Genomic DNA, 10,860 nt, shown 5'->3' with positions numbered 1-10,860 from the left:
CCTGCTTGGTCGGGATCCACAAGGCCCGGCATGTAATAATTGAGACGGTGTGCAAGTATGCCAGTAAACAGTTTAGCATCGATATTCAAGAGGGAAATAGGCCTATAGGAGGCGCACTCCTCGGGATCTTTCCCCGGTTTCGGGATAACCACAATCGTGGCATCCAGCATGCTGGCTGTAAGAGCCCCCGTCTGCCGAAAGGAATTGAAGAGTTGCACTAATATCGGTACAAGTTCCACACAAAAGATCTTGTAAAAAAGTGCGGAAAAACCATCAGGGCCAGGTGACTTCCCAACCTGCAAACGTGAAATCGCTGATATGACCTCTTCCGCCCTTATGGGTTGATCTAATGAGGTCGCCTCTCTCTCGGTCAAAGAAGAAATTGCTATACCCTCTAGGAAGGCCTCCGGAGATGCAATACCGGGGTCCTCAGCCCCATATAGTCCCCGATAGAATTCCGCAAAGGCCTCTGCAATTTGGTCGCTCATGCGCGCGGAACGGACCATTTTTATCATTGACGCCGCGTGCTGCGCTCGCAACCGATGCGCCAGTAGCCTACCGCATCTGTTGCTCCCTAAATAATACTTATGCTTAAGGCGCACTACCACATACTCTGCCCGGTCCCAATCCAACCGCGCCAGCTGCTTCCTCACTTTCTCAAGCTCTCGCCAGACTCTCGGAGCACCAGTATGCTCATGTGAGTGCTCAAATGCTCTCACTCTCTGTTCTAAATCCTCTCGAAGCAATCTCCTTGCTTTATTATCCCTAGCTGACAGCGATATCACCTCACCCCTCAATACCGCCTTCAGTGCCTCCCACAGCGTCACCATACAAGTGGCCCCATCATCGTTATGACTAAGGTAATCTATTATTGCACTACGAATCGCGTCCACTGTTGCACCGTTCTCAAGTATCGAGTCGCTGAATCGCCACTCCGATACGCCCACACGCCCCATACTCATGGCAACCTCAACAGTAACCTCTCCTCGCAGCTCCTTCACCTCCTGGGATATATCCCCACGAAGCTCTTGGATGTCGCTGTGGAGCGAATCAAACAGGGAGGTCAGAAAGCCCTTCGTGACTGGCGAGCCCTCATCCGACTCCATCTCCATCCGACCCTCCAGTGGTCTCGACGCCAGGGGGTCCTCCGCCATGCCCCCCGATGCCATACGGGTCCCTGTCAACATCTCTCTCACTGAGCGTTCATGCTTGGATTTTGACGCCGCCATGGCTCGCGGGACAGGACTCAGCTCGCCGGGACACCCCCCAAGTCTCTCCAAGAGCTCAGTTCGAAAATAAACCCTCAGGTGTCTTCGTGACAAAGATTGCGTCTGGCCTACAGACTGCGTAGCCTCCTCCCACGGGACTTCGCCTTTTGTGGCCTCTGCCGCCTCGCACAATGGCCCGCACTTACTTGTGGACCATGCTGGTAGGTATGCAGACCTCAGGATCAAACAAAGGCCTCTCCTCTATCTGACCGCACCTCCAGGTCCCTCCACGGTCCTGGAGAGATCCAATGTGGGGGGGGACTCCCTTCCAGCCCCAACCAGGTCCTTCAATGTGGGCTCCTTCTGCTCCAAAAGCGGCAATTTTATCTCGGGGTCTAAACCCCCTCCATGCCCCCGTGACTCACGGGGCCCAGCAGGATCCCTCCAAGGCTCCAGTGCCCCCAGAAGAGGGCCCAGGCCGCCGCCAGTGAAAGGCACCACCTTGCGGCCCAGGGCACGCCCAGGCGGCTCCACGGCCCCGAACACGCTTCGGGACCGGCCGCTCCTCTTTTCAGGAGCAGCGTCGCGTGCTGCTCAACCTCGGTCGGGCTGCCCCTGGCCTAAAGCAGCACCCGTCAGCTCGGTGGGGGGGCCCTAGGGCGCCCCCTCGTCAGGCAAGCCGGCAGTTTTCGGGGCCAGGGCGGCGAAGCGCAGGCAGGAACGTCCTAGCGCGCCGCCATATTGGCCACGCCCCTTGTCTGTTTTTTATTGGTTGTTTTTCAGGCATATGTAAGGGAAACCTAAATTCTTTTTCGAGTTAAAATATCAACCACAGCACAGCAAATATTCACACTTTCAACCTCCTACTATGGTTCAGAAAAGGTAAAATAGTGTCAAAAATGAAAATCCAGTCTTTTTTCATTACCTTCCTGCAGAGCGAATTAGTTTTGAAAAACTGCCAAGAAACACACCCTGACAGTGCACGCAAACTATAGAAAATGGTGAATTATCTGTCCCAACACAGAAAACCCTCTGTTCAAGCTTGCAGCCCCGATCTCGATCGTGATTCCGAGAGAGATTACCCAAAATATTTTTTATTTTGCTGAAAGCAGCCGAATAGAATAGTCCTGAAACGTGGAAGGATTCTGATTGGTAGCAGTCTGGCAGATCAGTCATGTGCCAACTTTTTAACTATATATTTTCACTATGTATTATTGCTCACTGCAACGTCTGAATTTTCATCTAAGCACCATTGTCGATTTTTGCCATGTTGACTGTTTGTGTGAATGATTAATTGCAGATGAATTTACAGTGATCAATAATATCAGGCAATAAAGCAGGATTTATTCTTCTACAAAGGCTCTCTCAGGCTTTGTTGCATAAGTCACTGTAGGTCTCTCACAGCGAATCAGATTGTTTTTTTCAAAATAATTTATAAATATGTTCCATGTGGAACAAGGTCCTTTATTTGGTCCCCTTTTCCACTCCAAAGCATGTCAGCGGTGGCCCAAAGATGTTCGTGAATTTACAAGTACAGCCCTCGGTTTATGAACGTCCTTTTCAGTTTTCATTCGTCATTTCCTGTGCCATTGCGCTATGACAAGATGTGACAAAAGTTATTTTTTCTCTTGCTGAATCCCTTTTTACCATAACCTGGCCTGTGACCAGAGTCAAGTTGTGTCTAGCCCAGAATGCCTGAATTTCCAAGCATGTCAATACACCATGTTGGAAGTTCATCTTCCATCACTCATTTCAGACATCTTGCGGCAGAGAGTCCATGAAGTCTCTGTCTGTTAAAATTAACTCTATATAAAAGGGGAGGAAAGCCTGATTATCAACTGCTTCGGGTGCATTAGTGTGGCCTCCCAGTCTATGTCTTAATCTATATTCTGTATTTCCCTCCTTGTTTTCTCGCGTTTCCACACTTTTTCCTAGGCATTCGGAGACCCTTCAGGCATGTTTCACGTGGTTGTTTATAGATTAGCAACATCGATTTTTTTTTGTCAATTCCTCCAAAAGACATACTTGTCTTCAATGGGGCTGACTCCAGAAAGTCTCATAATTCAGTGTGATAGCCTTGAAGCATGTCGGTCTGTAGTAATATTCGAGTTCAGTCCCTATTCTGGTATTTGAGGAAAAATGGTTAATGGTGTGTTCACTGCAATGTTACAGAGGCTGGAGAGTGATAGAAACTGTGAGCTTCTCTTTATGTCCTGTTTAACAATTTATACTATGCCAAAGAAAAATAAAAGAACTGATTGTAAAATAAAACACTTTAATTCACTGGAGAAGGGCCTAATAATTCACACTGGACGGTCTCTGAAATGCCTATGCTGTCCTCCCATCTGTAAAGTCACAGATGAGCAAAAAACAATCAAACGGAACCCAGCACTGCGTAATTACCACTGGCTGAGATTACCTCATGCTTTCCACCTATTAATTATTGTACTAATTGAGCCTCCTAACTAGGAAGTGTATGTCCAGGTGTAGTCCCAAGCTTGGCATGCCATAAGGTTCAAGATGCACCTAACTTATGAGGCCCCTCAAGGCTAAAGCTGGTCTGGGATTGCCTGTGCTACGGTGCAGATTGGACATGGTCCAGCAGTTCAGGCTTGACTATCTAGTCCGGATTGTGGCCAAGTTCCATTTGTTGCGCATAGTTGGTCCCTGTCCATAATAGCCAACCAAGGATTTAAAAAATGATGGACTAGAATGCATTTTAGATTAATTACTAATAGATAAAATTAATTCAGACTTTGCACTCATCACTTTTTTATATCTACATTTCAGTTGGGGTGCCTGTTGCTTGGGCAGGATGAGTAAGGATCAAGAAAGTTGCACAATAAACGGGAGAGAAGATTTGGGGACAGACAGATGGTTAGGGCATGGTAGAGGCCTCACAGTTCAGGGATTGTAGCATGGTGTACAACCTACCCCTGTTTTTATGAAGTAGTTGGAGAAGGCATTGACTGAATTGGAAATGGAGATGAAGTAATGTTTCTGTTAAGAGGGTATACAGAGGGATTCTACGCTCCTTATCAAGGGCTCATTTGAAATCCCTGAGCAAAAAACTTGAAATCGGGAGGAGGACACACAGTTATTGTCAATCATTTTCTTGAAAGGGAAGACTACTTATTGAAGGCTAACTTGTTTGGGGACTTATTAAGGTAGAAGACAAAGGAAGATGGGATAATGTTACTGAAGCACAGTATTAATATTACTTGCCTGTTTATGGACATTCAACAGGATCGACAGGTTTCGGTACCCATTGTATAGAGGTGAAAAAAAGTTGGTGGAGACTTGGAGTTTTTTGCAGATGTAATTGCTGTTAACAGCTTGGAGGCACTTTTGAACAAGAGGTTTTGGGCTGAGAAGTAACATCAAATTCTTTAAGCTGCTCCCTCTTTCAGAGTCCATCTCAATATGTCTGCATTTGCTGGTCAACCATACCATTGTTTTCTGGTCAGTTAGTAGGTCCACAAAGCAGGCACTAAAAAACCAGCTTCCCAAACATCATGAAGCTTTTGAAAATGTCTATGCTTAAGTGTCACGCATTTAACATCAACTTTTCTATAATTTGTGAAAGGTTGCAGGAATTAAAATGTTTTTTTCTTTATGATAAGTCTTTCAGAAGCATGGCACGAAGCAGATGCAGAAATGATTCACTTTCCTAACAAGATCTGGAAATTTGGGCTCCCCATATTTCGTGAATTGGGCTACACATCTCCTTTCCTTCAGGCTTATTGTGAGGGCAAAGTGGATATTAAAATGTATACAGACTTGTATGGGTCTCAGGAAGTGGGTGGCACTGGCTCTTTAAGGAGGACGTTGCCACTTTCATAAACTGAGAATTCAAGTAGGCAAGGCCCATCTCCTGGACCAGGATCAGGCTTACAGTTTTAACATTTAGGCCCTCATTCCGACCCTGGCGGTCTAAAACAGCCAGGGCCGCGGGCAACGGAAGCACCGCCAACAGGCTGGCGGTGCTTCAGTGCCCATTCTGACCGCGGCGGTAAAGCTGCGGTCAGAAAAGGGGATCCGGCGGTTTCCCACCGGATTTCCCCTGGCTGGGCTGAACCTCCATGACCCCCTTCCCGCCAGCCTGTTTCTGGCGGATTTGACCGCCAGGAACAGGATGGCTGGAATGGGTGTCGTGGGGCCCCTGGGGGCCCCTGCACTGCCCATGCCACTGGCATGGGCAGTGCAGGGGCCCCCTAACAGGGCCCCAGCATGATTTTCACTGTCTGCATAGCAGACAGTGAAAATCGCGACGGGTGCAACTGCACCCGTCGCACCCCTGCAATACCGCCGGCTCCCTTCGGAGCCGGCCTCTGTGTTGCAGGGCCTTTCCCGCTGGGCCGGCGGGTGCTCCCTTGGTGGGCGCCCGCCGGCCCAGCGGGAAAGTCAGAATGGCCTCCGCGGTCTTCTGACCGCGGAGCGGCCATTTGGCGGTTCCCGCCAGGCGGGCGGCGTCCGCCGCCCGCCCGGGTCAGAATGACCCCCTTAGTGTCTAAAACGTGGAAAGCAAGCACAACTTCAGTAGGTTTTCTGGTTAATAATCTAATCAGAAGGGAGAGAACCCAGTGTGTGTCTCATGACAGAAGGGAATGGAATTTTTAATTTCGTCTTGAAGAGGATTGCATGTAAATTGCCAGATGAAATTGATTCTAAATACATACAGAAGATCTTGACTAGAGCCTGAGGTTTAACGTTCTCTCGGGGCACTCATGTCCAGTGGACTAGCAGTGTCTGAAAGCAAGGGACTAGCGGCAGAGAGATCCACTTCATGTGAGTTTAGTGGGGGAAATGGGATCTGAAGCCTAAAACCAGAAGTCTATTAATCAGGTAGAGGAGCATGTCTCGACCTGGACACAAAATGGAGTAGTCTGTCAATGTGAACAAGGGCTAATTAGGGTAAGACCCAAAAGAAGAACTGGGATGCTGGTGTACGAGAGCTACTTCAGTAGCAGAATGAAAGCAACCATATGTTCCTGTGGTTTGTGACACAGGAAGAAGTTTACACATTCAAATAATAAGTGATGTTTTTAAATAGTTTTATTATTCAAAAGATTTCAACTATACAACGTCCTTTCAACAAGAGAAAACATGTGGTTCAAAACACAAACCTAAAGCATAAATAAAAAATATGCATTTTATTCCTGACAACGTTTTGTCAATAAATACCTAAACTCGAAACGGTCCCAACATTGAAGTTCGCATCAGACCATAGTTTGGTGTCTTTTAAAATACTCACCCTTATTAATAATTTTCATCAAGAAAACATTTACCTTTTTACATTAATTTCGCTGGTATTTCAAGTCATAGTAAGCTGTATGTCCATACACGGATTGCATTAATGTAATACATCTTGTTTCGTTTTTTCACTAAAGTAAACATATCAAATACTTCTGTTCATTCCTAACATAGGTGAAAATTGTTTCCAAAACTTTTATTCAGTTAGATTCTTTCTGTGGTAGATGTTTCTCATGATTTCTCCCACTTGGTCAATCATGAAGTATTATCTGATTCCTAATTTGGTTTATGTTGTGAGGACATTCATGAAGTGTTTACTTGCTGATGACTTCATATACTTCGTACAAGTATTACCCTGCACAATTTTAGGTTAACTGTGGTTGGCGTGAATGGCACTGGGTTGTCTATGGTTGTTACAAAGGACATGAGAAATCGCAAGAACTAACGAGTAACAATGAGGATGCTAAGCGGGCACTAATCACTACAATTTAGTCAGCCATTAAAGGTTGGGTTAGGGAAAACTAGAAGATGTGAAATTGTGAATAGGCTGCAAGTATCTACTAAACACTTTGGAAAATGTCAGTATATCAGATGTTAGCTATTGCAGGAAAGTATTCCACACCTAAAAGTTTCTAAGGCAGCTCACTCCGGCCAGGTCAGTAGCCATTAGGGGTCCGTGGGGATTTTTCCACTTTGACCTTAAACGCAGATGTGACACAATCTTTTTTGACTCTGGTATAAGTAACAGGGGTAGGTGTAGCAATGTGCAAGGTTCTAAATAAATTACTGGTACTGCTTGATTTTTTCATGTGCCACTGTGTAGTATTTTTTGAAACACCAGTAAATAACACTTCCCCACTTCTTGTAAATATGTTAGGTGAGCTGTGCATGAGTTTTGTGACACGATCTAGTGTAATTAGTGATGAGCGGGCACAGCCTGTACCCTGGCCAGCTGTTTTCATTCTTTGCTTTTACCAATGTTCCCTGCTTTCCATCTGAAAACCTGCACAGGGGACTGAGTCCTGCTAGCAAAGTACGTCTATTTTTTGTGAAATTATAGTGCACCATTGTTCATTTTTAGACTACCTCAAAGCTGAGGCAGTTCGGTGGAAGGGTGACTGCTAATGGTAGTCATTATTTAAAATTGCAGTAGAAGTAAATGCATGCATTTAAACAGTTTGGGCTAGGTATGTTGAGAAGCATAGATGTTTTCGACTTTTTTAAGTGCACTACTAAATTGATGTTTTATTGAAGATGCAGAATAATGTTAAAAAATTACATTTTGCATATTTTTTAAATTTTGTTACAGGAGTGAACAGACATAGTGGTCCCTAAAGTAGAGGGTAAAATTTACATTTTCTTAAAATTAATAATCCATGACACTGATTCAGCTTTATTCAGGATACAGGGGTCCATTTCAAACCAAAGCTGATCCTCTTGGACACATGCACTCAATTATCTCAGTCTTGCTAAAACATGGAGGCAATTAATCTCTTCTCTAACATCTGCCACTAACTCCCACCAGCTTTCGAAAATACATGGATCGTGAAGATTCACCCCTTTCCTGATAACAATATTCAAAAACCACTCCAGTCCAGCAAAGACAAAACCATACCCTGCCCTACAACCCTCCATTGACCTGCGTAAACTTGAACATGAAAATAGGTATAATTCACAAAGGTTTTAATCATTGTAAGTTACATTAATAGGACTAAGACATCAGTGGCTCCTCTGTGGTGATGGAGGCTTTTGCGGTGTCACGCCCATCTACGGAATTCATTTGCGGTTGGTAGTCGGGCACCAGGGCTTTGAGCTCTGCCCGGCAGTGTGCCTGTGTCTGGTCCTCTAAGCATCAACAGAATCTGAAAGTCAGGTTGATGTTTCCCTGTCTTGAACTTCTGAAATATTTATTTTTATCTCGTCCACAGTGGGTAACAAATTCAGTGGCATTATGTGGCAGCTGTAGACGCCGGGACCACAGCCAAACTCCAAAATCGCCTGCAACGCATTCAAAACGCCTCGGCCCGCCTCATCCTCGACATACCCCGCAGCAGCCACATCTCCGCACACCTGAGACACCTGCATTGGCTCCCAGTCAGCAAAAGGATCACCTTCCGACTTCTCACCCACGCACACAAAGTCCTCCACGACAAGGGACCGGAATACCTCAACAGACGCCTCAGCTTCTACGTCCCCACCCGCCTCCTCCGCTCCTCTGGCCTCGCACTCGCTGCTGTCCCTCGCATCCGCCGCTCCACGGCGGGTGGGAGATCTTTCTCCTTCCTGGCGGCCAAGACCTGGAACTCCCTCCCCACCAGCCTCAGGACCACCCAGGACCACTCCGCTTTCCGGAGACTCCTAAAGACCTGGCTGTTCGAGCAGCAATAACCCCCCTTTTTCCCCTAGCGCCTTGAGACCCGCACGGGTGAGTAGCGCGCTTTATAAATGTTAATGATTTGGTTTAGACCAAACTATGTGAATGGGAAGATTCAATTATTCCATACATAAAAGCAATGACTGTGCCTAGGAAAGGTAAACTAGCAGCAAATTATGCAGCACATTATATGGCATGGATATCTATATATTTTAACATTTAGTTTTTTTATAAAACAATCTTTTTATTGAAGATTTAAAAAAAAGAAACATACATGTGCCAACTTTGCAGTTTATCAAACCAGTAGCAAGTATGACACCTGGTGTACACAGCAATAGACCGCTATCACATTCCTATGAGAGCCATCCCTTCTACTCTCCTGAATGCATCAAGTCCTATGGGCCCAGAAAACTCAAAGCACCTTCTGCGTTGAAGCCTACAGTTGCCAGACCTTTTCCAGTTTCTTTGGGCATTCACTACATTCAAAGACTTGTTTCACAGCCAGGGAGCACCAGTCCATGCCCATTTCCCATTGATTTAGGTCTGCAGTGACCGGGTACCCTCATCGCTGGATAACGTTCCAACTAGCCACCATAGGATCCACCTGCAAATTTTTTTTGCATATCGCTGTAGGCTTACATCAGACATCAAGCATCAACATTTTTTGTGAGGGAGGTCCTTGTATGCCAGTTATGTATGTAAAACGTCTTTCTAACCCTAACTAAAATTCCTTCAGCACTGGACAGTCCCATTGGGTATGTAAGAAAGTCCTCTTTGACTACAGCTGTTCAGAGCAAAGCCGACCGCCAGAAACGACCTGATACTTTAACATTTTAACAAACATTAATACGAAATCTCAGTGGTGAACTACACATTTTGGAGATCTTACTCATTGTTATTAATCAAAACGTAATGATTTTATCTTGCATGAAAGCACAGGCGCTCAATCAATCAATCAATCAGGAATTTGTAAAGCACAATACTCACCTGTGAGGGTTTGAAGGCGCTGAGAAGGGGAGGGGGGAGGAGGGAAGGAGAGAGGTGCTGCTACTGCTTGAACACCCAGGTCTTGAGAACTTTCCTGAAGGTAAGGAGGTCTTTGGTCTGACGCAGGTGGGTGGGAAGAGTGTTCCACGTTTTGGCGGCGAGGTGCGAGAATGATCTACCGCTGGTTGTAGTTCTGCGGACGCAGGGGACGGTTGCGAGGGCGAGGTCAGCGGAGCGGGGATGCCGGGTCGGGGTGTAGAAGGAGAGTCGTCTGTTGAGGTATTCTGGTCTGGTGTTATGCAGTGCTTTGTAAGCATGGGTGAGGAGTTTGAAGGTGATTCTCTTGTTAACTGGGAGCCAGTGAAGGTTTTTCCGGTGGTCTGTGATGTGGCAGTGAAGGGGCACATCCAGGATGAGGCGTGCAGAGGCGTTCTGGATGCGTTGCAGCCTCTTCTGGAGTTTGGCCGTGGTTCCTGCTTAGAGGGCATTGCCGTAGTCCAGCTTGATGATTACGAGGGCTTGGGTGACTGTTCTGGTTTCAGTGGGTATCCATTTGTAGGTCTTTTGGAGCATGCAGAGGGTGTTGAAGCAGGAGGAGGAGATGGCGTTGACTTGCTGGGTCATGGATACTGAGGGGTCCAAGATGAATCCTAGGTTGCATGCGTGGTCGGTGGAAGTCGGAATGGTTCAGAGAGTGGCAGGCCAACAGGAGTCATCCTGTGCGGAGGGGGTGGAGCTGAAGACGCTCCATTTTACTAACCTTCTCCTGTCACTAACTATAGTAAAATGAATTGTGTAAAACACGATTTTGCAGTCGGCAGAGAACAAGTCTAGGAGCACACATTTCTTGCATTAAAAGGTGTGCCTCGTTTATTCTGAATATCCCCCAGCTACGTTCTATATGTTTTATTCAGTGTTACTTTTGCTTGCTGATGTCTTCCAAGGAGGTGTTACACAAAATTCGATCACATTATAAAACTGCTTCCCACTCTTATTATCAACTTTATCATTGCATCGTATACGTGCAGGTTCACCTGG

Source organism: Pleurodeles waltl, chromosome 8 (assembly GCF_031143425.1).
Source record: "Pleurodeles waltl isolate 20211129_DDA chromosome 8, aPleWal1.hap1.20221129, whole genome shotgun sequence".
In the NCBI taxonomy this organism is placed as follows: domain Eukaryota; kingdom Metazoa; phylum Chordata; class Amphibia; order Caudata; family Salamandridae; genus Pleurodeles; species Pleurodeles waltl.
This window is presented reverse-complemented; position numbering follows the sequence as displayed.